Below are 16,376 nucleotides of genomic sequence, written 5' to 3' on the forward strand. Positions count from 1 at the left end.
CTGGCTCCATGCTTACACCCAAAAACCACATGTGGAAACTGTGGGAATCCTTGATTACTGCTCCAGAGCACCCAACTTGACTGTCCTACATCTGGTACTTCCCTCAAAGACTTATTTTAAAGCCATGTGTGGGAGGTATGTTTAGGAAGAACAATGCAGGGGGAAAGAAAAAACAATTGCAGCAACTTAGAAAGTAAGGACGGTTTCCACTGATGACCGAGAAAACCAAAACCAAACCAAACCAAACACACAACTACTATAGCAAGATTTCATCTTTTCAGAGTATCATACTCCAAATTCTACTAGGTTATTATCTAACCATATCAGTACCAGATGGTAAATTGTTTCATAGTCACAAGATCCTGGAATGTGAACTGTAGATACTCAAGAAAACCTTTTTTATTTTCTCAGCAAGTACATAATACATTTAAGATAGTCATAGTACATTATCTAAATACTCTGGGGTAGAGAAAAGAAAACCATATTTTCAGGAGAACTTAAGCAACTACCTACCTAAGAGAAGTAGTCCTTTAGCGTTAATACTATCAGTTAGTGACATTTATTGAGCCCTCCCTGTGTGCATTAAGAATTGAACAGCCTGTATCCTAGCCAACAACTTTTTCTGGGATTTAGAAATAGCTTATGTTTACTTTCTATATTTTTATCACCAAATTGTTAGAAAAATACAAAATGGAGGACTAGTTTTCAGATTCCAAAAAGCATTTGCTAGAAATAAATATCAGCTGTCTAAACAAGTAGCACTTGATTTATTACTTTGATTTTCCTGGGGTTCCATTTCTGGAACCATATCTTACTAATAACCTCTTGCAGTTGAGGCCATTATGTAATATTATCTGAAAAGTAAAAAACAAAAACAAAACAACAACAACAAAAAACTGTAATGAAAGAAGACTAAGCCTAGTGAAATTCCATAAATACTTTTATGAAAGAAAACATCTGATTGAGATGCATAATCTTTTCATCACTTGAGAGCGAATGAAGTGTGTAAAATTTTCACATTTAAGAAAAGTTCTATTAGATAGTCTTCTAAAGTTTGATATACTATGAAACAACAGTGTCTTTTTTAATAGTGAAGATTCCCTTGAGTCCCAAAGATCTTTGAAGTTCAGGCAAAATATAGCAATCTGATGGAAGATAATGGTGCATTTTGAACTAATAATAAATATAATGTCCTATTAAAGCCTGTTTTCTTCTATTATGACATTTAATTTAGAATCTAAAATATTATGTGGTTCTGAAATCTAGCTTAATACTGCAATGTAGGGCAACTTCAATAGAAAATCTATTAGTAATTATATTACATATATATATATATATATATATATACACACGCATACACATTATTTGTGACCAGTTGGGATAAAATTAAATAAATCTACATTGCCTAATTGGAGAAAACTTGAGATCAAGAGTAAGCTTCAGTTTTGTTGTAAACTTGTTTTGTGACTGTTGACAAGTCTATTAATCCCTCAGTTTCCCATCACTGAAAAGAAGCAACATTGTGGTGACAAGATGTTAAACTACCAATCCCACTGAGAGAGTAGAAAGAAAAAGATAACACATATGGCAGTGTTTTGGTGTCTTTGGAAGAAAAGATGGCAACTAATGTGATACTATTGGTAGTACTATTTTCAATGTCATTTGTTAATTAAAAAGAAAGTTACTTGGGCGCCTGGCTGGCTTAGTGCTACTCTTGATCTCAAGGTAGTAAGTTTGAGCCCCACGATGGATGTAGAGATTACTTCAAAGAAAAAAAATAAATAAAATAGGGGTGCCTGGTGACTCACTTGGTTAAGTGTCTGACTCTTGGTTTTGGCTCAGTTCATGATCTCATGGGTCGTGAGATGGAGCCCCTGGAGTCCTGCTCTGCCCTCAGCGGGGATCTGCTTGAGGATTCTCTTCCTCTGCCCCTCCCCCAACTTGCACGCACCCTTTTTCTCTCTGTCTCTGTCTCTCTTGCTCTCTCAAATAAATTAATTAATTAAATAAAAATCTTTAAAAAAGTACTAGGTATACATGATTTTATGAAGAAGCCATATTCTGTCATAGATGAGCTATTTAAAGACATTTAATGGGATATCCTTTGGTAAGGTGAATAATCACCATCTATTCTGCCTTTCTTGTATATGTAATTTGGTGTAAGCACAGTGTAATTATGTATCGCTTCAAGTGGTAGTATACCTGTAATTTTGAAATTACAAAAGAGCATTGAAAGACATTGCCAATTTCTAGACTTCTAGGTTATAGTTTGTTCTGTATGTTACTATTATCGGCTTATGAAGTTCCAAAAAAAGTGTTTGAGTGTAGAAACTTGTATAAACTGGATTTAGACATGAAGGATGGTCTAAGTGTTGACTGATAATCTGATGGTCATTCTGACCTGGCTGATTGGACTAATTTTAATTCATAGGAACCAATGGTGGAAAGGCACATATATAATCTTGACTACTTCGTATTAGCAGTTATATTTTAATTCCAAAATAACTAGCACTTCAGTTATTGGAAACAAAGCACTTTTAGCATTTAACTTTAGAATACTTGAAATCCTACTTTGCAGCATTCATACTCATTAAAAGCTCAATCCATGATCCATGTTTGCCCAAGAATTTGGGTGTTACTTAACATGGTCATGTAATGAGCTGCTTCTCTGCAAATTAATTTTCACTCCTCTCCCCCATCTGTAACCTGGGATCTTTGGAGAAGAAGGAGGCTAGTAAGAAATAAGGAAATAGGGGGAAAATTCAAAATCAAGGTGAAATGCTAACCATATGGCCTTTGCAGTTTTGGCCATCAAATATCTGATGAATAATCATAACAGTATTACTATGATACCCATTTTGTGACATTTACCTCTTTTTTAACTAAATTGGCTAGATACAAATAATATTTTCATCTTCAAATATTTAGAATATTTTTTCCATCTTCACCCCATTTCTTCCAGATTTTGATACTAATCTTTTTTTTGCATATTGCATGTGTTTATTCAATAGCTGATTTATTTCTAGATTTTTAGTTTCATTCATATTCATTCATATTTGCTTTATAGGTTCTCCATCAATACAGTGGTTCTACCCTTTAAGGAAAAAAGATCAACCCTTTCACAAAAATGCATATTTTAAAGAAAGATAAATTATGTGATAATGATTCATTCATATTTTCTACGTATTCTCCACTGAATTTCTTTAAGCTTAACTATGGTGTTTAAAATAATTTTGCTTAGGGCGCCTGGGTGGCTCAGTCGTTAGGTGTCTGCCTTCAGCTCACGTCATGATCCCAGGGTCCTGGGATCGAGTCCCACATCAGGCTCCCTCCTCGAGGGGAAGCCTGCTTCTTCCTCTCCCACTCCCGCTGCTTGTGTTCCTGCTCTCGCTATCTCTGTCTCTGTCAAATAAATAAATAAAATCTTTAAAAAAAATTTTTTTGCTTATTAATATTTCATTTGCAGTATTTTATTTTGATAAAAGAAAAAAATTCTCCTAGTAAAATCAAGCTTATATTTTGAACAAACAGCTCCAAATATCTCCTTGTTCATTCATCTAACATATATTTAGAAGACTACTATTTGCTGGCCTCTTTGCTAGACTTGAGGAACAGTTATGAGCTAGACAAGAAAAGTAAAGTCTTTGTTCAACTGGGTCTTATATTTTAGTACAAGGAACAGACGCTAAAGAAATAAATGAATAATGTGGTAATTTCAAAGATATATGTATTAAGAAGTAACAAAACCACAATGGAAGGTGAGGGCAAGGGCACCTTAGGTGTCTGGCAGGTGGGTTCGTTTTCAATAGCCAGCATTTAAGAGAGGTGGTACAGGACACTGGCCCTGTGGTGGAAACCAGTGTGTTGTGGGGAGGGCACTGCGGGCATCTGAGAAGTAGGCAGGCACCAGATCTTATGGACCTTGTTGACCAAGTGATGGGAAGCCACAGGAGGGTTACAAGCAGGTGATTAACATGATCTGATTTGCATTTAAAAAGAAACCACTCTGTTTTCTTAACCTCACATAGTTTAGAATATGTTGTGTATTATGTTCAGAAAGATCTATTAAAAATAGTCAAAGTTTCTTTTTATCTGGCCATAATTATTTGTGTTATACCAAAATGGTAGAAATATTTAACAATCTCTATGACATTTTTTATAGAGAGATTTAACAACTTTGTAGCACAACTCATTAAATAGCTATAAGAGGAAGTCTTTTTCTCAGTAAAACCTTAACTAACTTAAAGTCAGTGATTTTGATTACTCAAGAACTTGAAATGCCCCACTTAAAAAAAAAAAAGAAAACTCAACTCTGAACAACAGCAAAAAAGAAAACATTTTGTTTAAAGGTAATTATTAGATAAGTGTGACAGAACCACCTGACAAGGAGAACTTCTAACAAGTAGAGCTAATTTTAGGGAGGCTCAGGGCTGAGCCTCATTTTTTCAATGAGATAAAAATATGCATAGATAAATCTAGGAATGATGTGAAACATTCAGTTAGTCATAAAAGAGCTACAAAGAAGGGAACTTTATGGAAAATGTAGGAGGCAAGGCCATGCATTTCCATATTGGTGGATTGCCTTTTCTTTCTTTCTTGTCAGGTACAATTGAACAGTGGATGATTTTCACTGTTTCATGGGCTATTTCTTTATTAGTAAGAGAATGCTAGAGTAGCATTTTTTAATGAGGTTACACTCTGGTGCATTAGTGGTGACAACTGGCCTGGCCACTTTCCTTACTCCTTCCTTTATCTTCTCCCAATTCCAGTATGTGTATGAATGTTAAATTTATTCTTACCATGGTGAATTCCAAAGCAGGCCAACATGTCTGAGAGCTTCAGCAGAGATAGATGTATAGGCCATTATTTTCTCTGAAGCACACAAAGTTATTTTCCTGGTGAAACGTGGGAGAAGAAACACCTAGATGTTTTGTGCTACCGGCCCCAATGTAAATATGAATGGGCTGGTATAAATTCCAAACAAAAAGGAAAAGAAGGCTTGCTTATCTTATCTAATATTTTTGAAATATATTGTTTATTATTTGATGGAATTTGATGTTTGTATAATTATAAAGCATCAAGACTAAAAAGAGAAAATGGTAGTATGCCAAAGTTGTTCAAATTCTTTAAAAGGGGTACACGTGTTCCTGTGTTGCATTTTTGTTAAATATCATTCCAAAATTCTTAAATGATGTTATAGTCATGAAGCTTACAACTATTGATCATATTACTTTATGATAGTACCTTGTTATGGGTAGGAAAATATTACTTTATACAAACGTTAGAGCCCACCCAATTAATGAACTTTACTGGTAGTTGACTTCCATTTTCAAAAGATCAAAGCATTTTAAAGAGGAACATTTGTTATCATTTGATGACTTTTTAAAAAATGATAAATATGGTAAAATATTGAGTTAAAAAACATTAAACAAAATTGTATCTCATCTTTGAAAGAAAATTACATGTATGCATAGGAAAAGAATTTGGGGGAAAGTACATCAAAATTTAAATAGTGGCTATCTCTGGCTGATGAGGTTATTGACCTTTTTTGCTTGATTTTTAAAAAGATTTTCCAAATTTTCTACAGTAATCACATACAATCTTTATCTGAATGTATTACTTTTATACTAAAAAAATGTACCCCCGTGCACCACCTAAACCAAATGTAACTTTATAAAAGTGTAGTGACAGACGAGACAACAATTTTAGTCACGTGATAAATAACACTTCATAATTGCTATCTAAAAATAAACTGCCCCTCAGGAATAGTATATATTTGAATCCCATCAAAAGATAACATTAGGAACCATTAGAACAGGTCATGACCTCTCCGGGTCTCATATTCTTTATCTGTAAAATAAGGAGGTTGACTGAAAGGATGACCATTTTTGGTTCTAATATTTTATGAATCTAGACTCCCCAAGGACAAGTTTGGAGTCTTGGTGTTGCATGCAACAGCCAACAAAATGTTTTTGCTTCAGTGTTGGTAACACTCGAATATGCTAATCATTGCCTGATTCCCCAAGGTCACTGTCTGCCTCAGGACCTTTGCATTTCCTGTACCTTCTGCTTATTCCCTGAGAGATTTGCATGTTTACTTCCCTCACCTCCTTCAAGTCTTTCCTCAAATGTTCCCTTCTCAGTGAGGCCTACCCTGACTACACTATTTAAAACTGTAAGCCTCTCCCATTCCCATCCTCTTTCCTCTTTTATTTTTCACTGTAGCACTTATTACCTTTTAATACATTGTCATTTCCTTATTTTGTTTGTTGTCTATCTTCCCACACTAAAATGGCTTGCTCCTAGGAGGGCAAGGGCTTTCATCTGTCTTGTTCATTCTTTTTTTTTTTTTTTTTTTAAGATTTAGTTATTTTGGTAGGGGGAGGGGCAGAGGGAGAGAATCTTAAGCAGACTTCCCACCTAAAGTGGAGCCTGAAGTGGGGCTCAATCCCATGACCCTGAGATCATGACCCCAGTGGAAACCAGAGTCAGACGCCTAACCGACTAAGCCAACCAGGCACCTCTCTTGTTCATTCTTGCGTTCTTAAGGTCTGTAATAGAGCCTGGCACATATTTGATTCTTAATAAATATTGTATAAATGAATTTTCCATTTTTACAACATCCTACATTTTCATTCAACATTATGAAAGTAAAGCAATAAATATGTTGAAAATCATGGAAGATTGGCACAGTGGGAAATTCCCTGCAAAAAAATAGGTACTTCTATAATCATCTATCTTTAAGAGGAAATAAAAAAAAAAACCTCATTTTAATTATTAGACAAATTTTTAAATCTTTATTGAATCAATTTCGATATTTGCAGAAAGTTGAGAAAATATGCAAAGTGTACATCAGATCATATGCAGAAGTCCTTGAGAATACAGCATCTTTAGTATTTCATAGAAAGCACAGATTGAAATTTTGATCACGAATACACATTCCTTTGACACTAGCCATTCTTAATCATATTAATTTAAGGCACATTGAAATGTTTTCAGTATTTGGTATAATAGTCTAGTTTAAATAACATTTCCTTTCATAGGAAAATTTAATAAATAGATCTATTCTATGGGTAAAAAGTTCTTCCCATATAGTTTTTTATTTTTATTTTTTTTAAAGATTTTATTTATTTATTTGTGAGAGAGAGAGTGAGCACACAAGCAGGGGGAGCAGCAGGAAGAGGGAGAAACAGGCTCCTCACTGAGCAAGTAGCCTCATGCAGGACTCGATCCCAGGACCCGGGGATCATGACCTGAGCCAAAGGCAGATGCTTAACCAACTGAGCCACCCAGGCATCCCTCATAGTTTTTTAAATGTAGGTCTATAGATAGGTCACGATAGTAACAAACTATTGGAAAGAAGGCTCTATTTTTAATTTAGAGAGTCTAAATGCTATGTGTTAATGAATACCTAGGCTAAAAAAAATGTCTTTTATAGACTCCTTAGGCTTTGTTTTCTTCATCTGTTTAGTTTGGCTGCTCTCATTTACATACTTGTTCTCATTAGGGTTTGAATTTCAGAGCTGGCCTCACTCTGCAATGGGAACAAATGTCTTGCCATGTGATACTAACTTTCCATTACATCCTGAATTATTTGCAGTCCCAGAGGCAAAGAATTTATGGTTGGTACATGAGAGATGGAACCATCACATAAAAGAAGCCAAATTTGAAAACATATTTTTTTCTTGGTACCAATATAGTTTCAAGATAATGAGAACTTAGAATAATCAGCTAATGACCAAAAATGAATCATTGTTAAAACACTGTTTTTGGGGCATAAAAAAGCTAATGTTTCTAGTTGGTTGATAATTTTCATAGCAACCATGGTTTTTGGCACGTCCTAAACACCTTTCATTAGAAGCCTTCAGACCCCTTTGAAGCAGCTCATTATACTCTGAAACAGTTCTGAGAATAAGGAAAACTAATACACAAGTTTTGCTGGTATTCTGTAGCTGTGTAGAGGGCATCATGTAGCAAGTACTTAGAATGCATTACGAGATTTCTCAATAATTCTCCAGCCAAGCAGGAAATTGAGTAGATGCAGCAAGAGAGATTTGAAGTATTGAAAGTCAATCCAAGTTAGAGTTTGGTCAGAATTCCAGACTTAATTGTTTTATTCTTTAAAAAATAAATAAATGAATCTTGGAGGCTATTTCAATAGCAGGGTTACTATTAATATCCATAAAAATAACATGGCATCATATTTTCAAGGAGTTCTGTATACTTCCCAGCTTCTTCTTACTCTTCACTATGCTCTATGAGATTTTTTTGGTGGCAAGTTTTATTTTAGTTTTGGCCAGAAAGTCAAGAAAAGAGAGTATTAAGAATAGTAGTCAATAAATGTAAGAACTCACCACAGATCTATTCATATTTCTGATCATACCTTGAATTTGCATCATACTTTATGGTTGTCAAACTTTTACCATGTGTCATATCATTTGATTGTTATAACCCTATGTCTGTGTGACCTTGGGCAAGTCATTCAGCCATGGCTGTGGTTCCCATTAGGTCAGCTGAGTTTAACAGATGCCTTCTACTAAGCCTAAGAAATGCTTCAGAATTAATAACAGAATAGTTCAACACATTATGAACCCTTTAAAAGAAAGGTATTATTATAAATATATTATATCCATCTAACTTGGGAAACTGAAATTTAGAGAGACCAAGTGAGTTGGCCCTAAGTATTTAACCATATTAGTCCCAAGAAACACATGGATTAAAATGTTTATAGCTTAGAATAAAAATGGCATGAGATTTTATCACAGAGAGCAAAATATTGTCTCAAGTAGAGAATAGTACTTTCTAAAAAATATAAAGAAATATTCATTCTGAACCATGAACTCACTAATTTTACTTAAATGCATTAAGCTGAATATGATTTCATCAGTTGTTGATCAGCATTCAGGCTACATAAGACAGCTGATGATAAAACACAATTTTTTGAAAAGACACCCAATTTGGCAGTTATTAATCCCATAATTATTATGAATTATATGAACTGAAAGGAGAAATAGGTAATATTTTTGGTAAAAATGTTTTCCAAATATATACGTATATATATATATATCAGAATAGTATTTCATAAGCAATAGTTAAGGTGGTCAGCTGCTATAGCTTTGTCATATAGCTTACATATTAGAATAAAACCTCCTTAGGAACGTTGGCTATTCTATGAGATGTCTCAATATGCATAAAATGATATTCTCTAGCTTCTAAAGTATTGTTTGTTAAAAATATATTATCGCCCAAATCTGCATGATTGAAAGATTATTTGTATTTATTAAACATTGCTAACATTAGGAAAGGATCATTTTTAATTATTTTATTTTGAAATTTTTTATAATGGAAAATTCCAAATATATAGAAAAGTAGAACTATATAACAAATGACAATACATGCATATCCAACAGGGTTCCTAGAAAACAGAGAAAAAGTGAGCAGCAGAGAGAGAACAGAAAAGAATTAGCTCTGAGTGTGTGCCAGGCGGTGTGGTAATTTAAATGTGTCTTCATTTAATCTCTATAGCAACTCTATGGGGTAAACATTAGCATCTCCATTTAAGAGATGAAGAAATTAAGCCTCAGAGAGATTGAGGACTTCCTCAAGAGTTTAGAATCAGAACCGTATATGAACTGGGTCTACATGCTCTTCAGGTCCATGTTCTCTCAATTTATGAGCCAGCAGATTAGATGTTTCCAAACTTGTGAAGACAAACTACTTTCTGGGTTTTTGTCTTGTTTTGTGATCTCATGATGGTGGAAAGACAGGCCAAGAGAAAGGTTGATCCTGTTGTGGATGAATTTGAGGAGAAGAGCTGCCAGTGAGGTTCTTGAGTGGGAAGGAAGTGGGCAGGAGGTGGCTTGTGATGTGAAAGAAGTGATGGACCAGTGTAGTTAATTAGACTGGTGGGTTGGGAACACTGCTGTGGTTAGGGAAGGCTCTCTGTGGGACTTTCTATTTACTTATATTAAGGAGTAGAGTTTTTATAATACGAGATAAAGAATTTTATTTTTCTATTCTTAAAAAAAGAAAAAAAACAACTGGAGGTGTTGGTCTGCCATTCTATTGAAATGAAAATGCATCTTTAGCTGGAATGTACGTGTAACTGTCTTGGAATTAGACTCTCCAAGGTCAGACTATCTCCACACAGCAGACAAGCAAATTCCCGGGATACCAGGCAATGTTTTCAGCAGGCTGCTGCTGCTTCCTGTCCCAGAGAAGAGGAGACGTTGGTTCTCATCCCAGCTCTGGAACTGGCAAATCATCTCACCTCTCTGGGCCTCTGTTTTCCCTCCCCTGAAAAATAAGGAAGCTGAAGTGGACAATTCCTAGACCCCCTTCCAGCCCTTCTGCTCTGTGGTTTCATGAGAACAGAAATCATAGCTATTCCTTAGGCCCTCTGGGGGGGAGTAAAACCAAAACATGGTAAAACCTTCTGTCTGCTATACAAATTTTAGCATCCAAAGATTTAAAGTCCATTTATCCTAGAGATTTGCCAGGAAGCAGGTCAGTTGATATTTTCATACACTTATATGAATGTATTTTAGCATTGTTAGAAAATTTTTCTGTAGGCTGAAACTTTGCGGGGAGTTAATTCCATTTTTTTTTTTTCCACATCTCATTTTGAAATTCAAAGTAATTGACTTGTTTTGGGTGTCCTATTTAGGTGCTTTCCAAATCTCAAATAATTTTGTCAAACACTCCAAAAATTATACTCTGCCCTCAGAAATTGTTTTAAGGACAATTGTTTATTATATGAAATGGGATAGATGAAAACCTAAATGTTATAATATTTCAGTTATTCAAACATCCACACCTTAGCAATGAATGCATGCTAAGTGGAGCCATCTTACTATAATATGACTTTGTGCTTTTCTACTGCATAAGGTTCATTTGTTCATGAATGGGTAGATGATCTTGGTGAGAAAATGAAAAGACTTTTACATGTGTGAAAATATAGACTCATCTTCTTTTGGAGTTGTTGCTTGCTCAGCACACATATGTTGACTTCCTGCTTACTAGACAAGCACTACTTGTTGAGGTTACACAGATGAGTAAGATATGCTCCCTTCCCCTGGAAAATCAAGGCTAGTAGAAGATGCTTGTAGTTTGCACAGAAAAAAAGAACTTATAAAGTTTTTCTACTATATTACCTCATTGGAACTCCTGAGGGGGTATTATTATTTTCTTTATTTTACTCACAGGGAAACTGAGTCTCATAAAGGTTAAGTTACTGTAATGGTCAACTTGTTATTACTTGCTCAGTATCTGTTGTCCTATTTCACAAGGCCTGGGACTGTGTCTATCCTTTCACTCTGTTGCCCCAGTGCCCAGCACAGTACCTGGAACCTAATAGGTGCTCAATACATATTTGGCGTATTAGTAAATATTAGATTATTAGTACATCCAGCAAATATTAGATCACAGAATGGCATTAGTAGTGTTAGTCTTCTCCCTCTTCAAGCAAGCGTTTTTTCACTGTGCCTTGCTGACTCTTCAATTATATCTGTTTAGTATTAACAGAATGGATGCTTGAGGTCTGGAAAAAGAATTATGTACTACCTAATTTTATAAATGAGGAAAGAGATTGCCTTTGGAAAGCAGAAGCTAAACACCCTTGCAAAGCACCACAATAAATACCCCAGAACTCAGACTTTGAAACTCAACCATCAAAGTACTCTTTCCTTTATAAAGAAACAATTATGTCACATGGACCAAGATTTCCAATTGTTTAATGGCTTGAAATAATTTTGAATTAGCCATTAAAAGAGATGGCAGCAAGTTTGAGAGTCTAGAAGAACTTGTGTGCTGTATTAGTAATTTGGCTGATATTTGTGAAGCTCAGCTTATGGCGGATACTAAGATACAGGGCTATTAGCACTTTAGAATATAAGAATGGAATTCAAAATGACCTTGGCAAAACTGAGGGTTGTTAATCCTAAATAGGAACACATGTAGGCAGGAAAGACAAATGTACAGTAACTGTAATATGCGACTGTGGCAGAAAGGAATTTAGAGTTCCAAATTCGGTAATCACAAAGTAATTCCTGTATTGCATTCTTCAGTCTGTTACTAGAATACTCTGGCCAGTTGTGGGTCTACCTGTTTAAGAGATTTGTAACAAATCGTATGAGATTCAGAGGATATAGAAAAGAGTTGAAGGTTGGGGATTTGGGAACGGGAAAACATAGAAAATAAGTCGAATTTCAGTCATGTAAGACCTCAAAAATTTTTACCTCTCATACACCCATGCTCAGAAACTACTTTGGGACGTGCTGCACCAAAATGAGGGAATGAAGCAAGACAGAGGAAGGCAATGGAGACACGATACAGGCCAATGAGGCCCCAGGAGACAGGGAAGCGGAAGCCTGGTGGCAAGTGTGTCCCTGGTGTCCAGGGCCATCCATCTGGTCAATGCACATTACAAGGCTCAAGGAGAGACTTCTTTAAGAAGATGAAATTAAAATAATCTTGATGTGTTTGAACATTTTAAGAAAAAGGTTAAATAATTGTTGGAGAGTTTGGAGTTAAATTAGTGATAATACATAGAATACTTGACCAAACAAACAGAAAGTAACCTCAGGGAGACAAAAGTCTGAGCCAAAAAGAATAGGAGAAATATAGTTTATATGGCAGAGCTTAGCTATAAATAACATTTATATACTTACTATAATATGAACACTAAGTATTAATTGAACCAAAATTGTGATCTAATGATAATGAGCGCATGAAGAGGTGAGAAGGGGATCTGGGCCTGATGGGGAGGGAGAGGGAGCTGAAAGGATGCTGTGTCCTTATCATCCACAGTGAGGAGTCCTGTTAATCCAATTAACAATATAAACTAATATAGTATACTTAGAATTGTGGGAGTTAGCACGAAAAACATCAATCAACCAATTAATCAAACAAAACACATAGCTAAAAATGTTGGAAATGGCTGCTTTTGGAGTGGGGAGAAAGGTGCTGGGGGAGGTATGAAGGAGTGCTATTTTTCACAATAGACCATTTAATTGCATTCTTTTTTTTAAAGATTTATTTTATTTATTTGAGAGAGAGAGAGAAGGAAAACATGAGCTGGGGAAGGGGCAAAAGGGGGAGGGAGTGGGAGAGAGTCCTCAAGCAGAGTCCCCACTGAGCAAGAAGCCCGAGGTAGGGCTGGATCCCAGGACCCAGGGCCATGAGATCATGACCTGAGCCAAAATCAAAGAGCTGGACGCTCAACTGACTGAGCCACCCAGCCATCCCTAATTTGCGTTCTTTAAACTGTGTGCAAATTATTTAACTACCTAAAAATGTATTTAAGAGGTGACCTAATAATATCCAAACATGGAGAAATTTGTCTTTTCAAGATAACTGCTTGTTGTATTTGTGAAGTCAAGATTTTGCTTAATGCTGTGTTCTGGTAAGGGCTGTTCTATAGGAGTTTCTAAACAGATGAGGCATTTCCTTTCCTGGAGCTGTGTGGTACTAACAGTCCACACTCACCAGCCTGGCCTGGCTTGGCTTATATGCAGTTATGGATTAAGGCCCCAGTACATTGCCCTGGCTCATCTCCTGGGTTCTTTATAATTCTGTGGGCCTCTGGCAGAGGTGTGGTGTAAAGGACAGAGCACTGGCTTTGTAGACACACAGACCTGAGGTCAAACTCCAGCTCAATCATGTGCTATTCATGTGACCTCGGAAAAGTTACCTAATCTCTCTGAACCACGATTTCATCATCTGTAAAATGGGGCAGTGCAATACCTACCTCATAGTGGTGCTGAGGGATTAAATGCAATTATAAAGCACTTGGAAGATTCTTGAAAAATATCCATTCCCTCTCCTCTGACATAGTAATCTCACAAGTTCAGAGAAGTAATGATTTGAATCATATTGTGACGGTGTCTGTTTAACTTGAATACAATCAGGTGGAAAATTTAAAATATGTATTTAAATATATGCTTGTTTTTATCTTTTACATGAGACAAAACAACCGGTTCTTCCATCCCAGATGGATATGCTTTAAAAATAATCGATTTGTTCAAATTAGATAGCTATTTTGATGTCTTGTAGACATAATTTGAGTGTTTATGTGTTACATGTGGTCTAGTATCATGAAAAGACTCCAGAAATGCTCAAGGCCTGTATTTGATGGAAGAGTCAAAACATGCCCCATCCAACCAGTCTCCCAAATTGCTACATAACCCCTTGAGACCCTGTGAATCATAGTTTATAAACAACTATTCATGGATCCAGGTATTCCCCCTAGGGTATTATTTATGTGAGGCTGCTAAAGAGCAATTTTTTTTTTTTTTGGCCTTGCTAAGTATTAACTCTAGTGCCTGGCTCACAAAGACAAAGGGATGTGAGGGTGGAGAAGAATCCACTTAAGAAGAGCTTAAGAGACCCCTTGCAGAGAAAAGATGGCAAAAAAGAAAAAAAAAAGTGTCAGGCTTTGAGGAAAAATCTTCCTAAGGAATAAGAACCATGTGGTCCTAGGGTCCTCCGTAATCCAGATGCCAAGAATAAATGATCCTGGTTGATGAAGAGCAACCTGCCCCTCACTCAACTTTGTAATTCTGCCCCAAATGGATTTCCAGATGAAAGATTAAAAAAAAAAAACAAAAAAACTCCCTATGTTGCTGCCTCTCAAATCTGCACAGATATTGACAGTTCAGTGCCTATTTTCCACATCAAATTTCTGTCATTTGATAAAAATATTTTCATCTTATATATTTTTTTAAAAATGCAAGCAGTAACCATTCTTATTTTTCCAGAATTGGCTCAGGTTAAAATAGATTTCTCCCCTTTGATCTAGGTGAAAGAACATTGAGTTCCTCCTTTGTGTTATTCCATTTTCTCTACCTCAAACAGGAACAAAAATCCTTTCCATCATTCATCAATTGAATTAGTCAGTTCCTTGAATTGAGCACCTGGTAACTGGCTGGGAGGCGCTCATTTTCTATTTAGGGATGATGGTGGAGGGAGAAGAACCTAGATTTGGAAATAGACAGTGATGATAAGATGACAATAACAATATGTACAAAGGTTAAGATAGCATTAAAGCTAGTAAGGCCAACCATGGGGTTTTCTGGAAAGGCTTCCACAGATGAGGTGAAGTTTTGGCTTGGTCTCGAAGGCCTTTTGAGAACTTGCCAGTCAGGCAAAGGGAAATTGAGGACATTTGTGAAGGATAGCAAAGGAATGGTGAATGGTCAAGGAATAGAGTTTAGAACCAAATGGTATTTTGGGGGATGGCATGAGGCTCCATGTGGCTAGGGTAAATATGGGAAGGTGGTAGGAGGTGAGAAACAGGAAGTAGGTAACAAAAGTGACAGGCTCCAAGATGCATTGTCAAGAGAACACTTGGAGAACCCAGGGAGGATGGGCTGGAGTAGGCGAAACACTGGTTAAGAGTCATTCTGGTGAGGGATATGGAGTTCCTGAGCTATGGCAATAAGTACATCAAGCAGGAGATAATAAGTCATCAGAAGTCACTGAAAAATGTAAAGTACTATGTAAAATCATAAAAAGATACTAATTCCTGGTATTATTATCTGTCCTAACTTGGAGTGTGTTGTGACAGTCCATCCCCAGTGCAACTATCCCCTGTGGCCAATCTAATGTACAATGTCATCTAGAGTAGGTATGTGCTACCATCACTGTCCCCTCGTGACTTCCCAGAATTCATTATGAAGGCTATTTGCAGAACAAGCTCATTTTAGTCTCTTTAAAACATCATAAAATAAACGTAGATTGCCCGTTTCATTTTCTTTAAGTACCCTGCAGAAGACAATTAACTTTGCTTCTAGCACAAAAGATAGTGTCAGTATAACTTTTGTGGAATTGGTAGAATAGTGAAATCTAAGGATGTGACCAAAGACGCCTGCGATTTTATAGGCTTTTTCATTCAGATGAATGAATTGATGGCTTTGCCACAGCATTTTTAGCATTCTAGGCTTGTGATAAAATGGAATCCAGTTCAAGTTTCTTTCAACCTTCATTTTAAGGAGCTGCGTGGCACTTGTGATTAGATATGTAAACATTTGTCAATATACATGTTTGGATTGGACAATGATTTAACATTCTGACCAAATACCTATGCTAAATCCATCAATAAGACAGCTGAGGAAAGAATTTCTGGAAGAATTTTTACTGTTCTTCAGTGTTCCTCAGCCAGGAAGTCACAGGAAATAATGTATTGTGGTGCATATTTCCCTGCAGGATTTGGTGTGTTGTTCATTGTGCAGCATTGTGCTTTCCAGATGCCTTGTACTTTTTTTCACGTTTTTGTGCTTGCTTTTCCCTTCAGGATAATTTGATGAAGTCAGTTCCTCAGAGAGAGAAAATGTCTTTTTTATTTTTTTAAGGTCAGGCACTTTCCACTCCCCCCCCCA

Source organism: Phoca vitulina, unplaced genomic scaffold (genome assembly GCF_004348235.1).
Source record: "Phoca vitulina isolate PV1807 unplaced genomic scaffold, GSC_HSeal_1.0 scaffold10, whole genome shotgun sequence".
Taxonomy (NCBI): domain Eukaryota; kingdom Metazoa; phylum Chordata; class Mammalia; order Carnivora; family Phocidae; genus Phoca; species Phoca vitulina.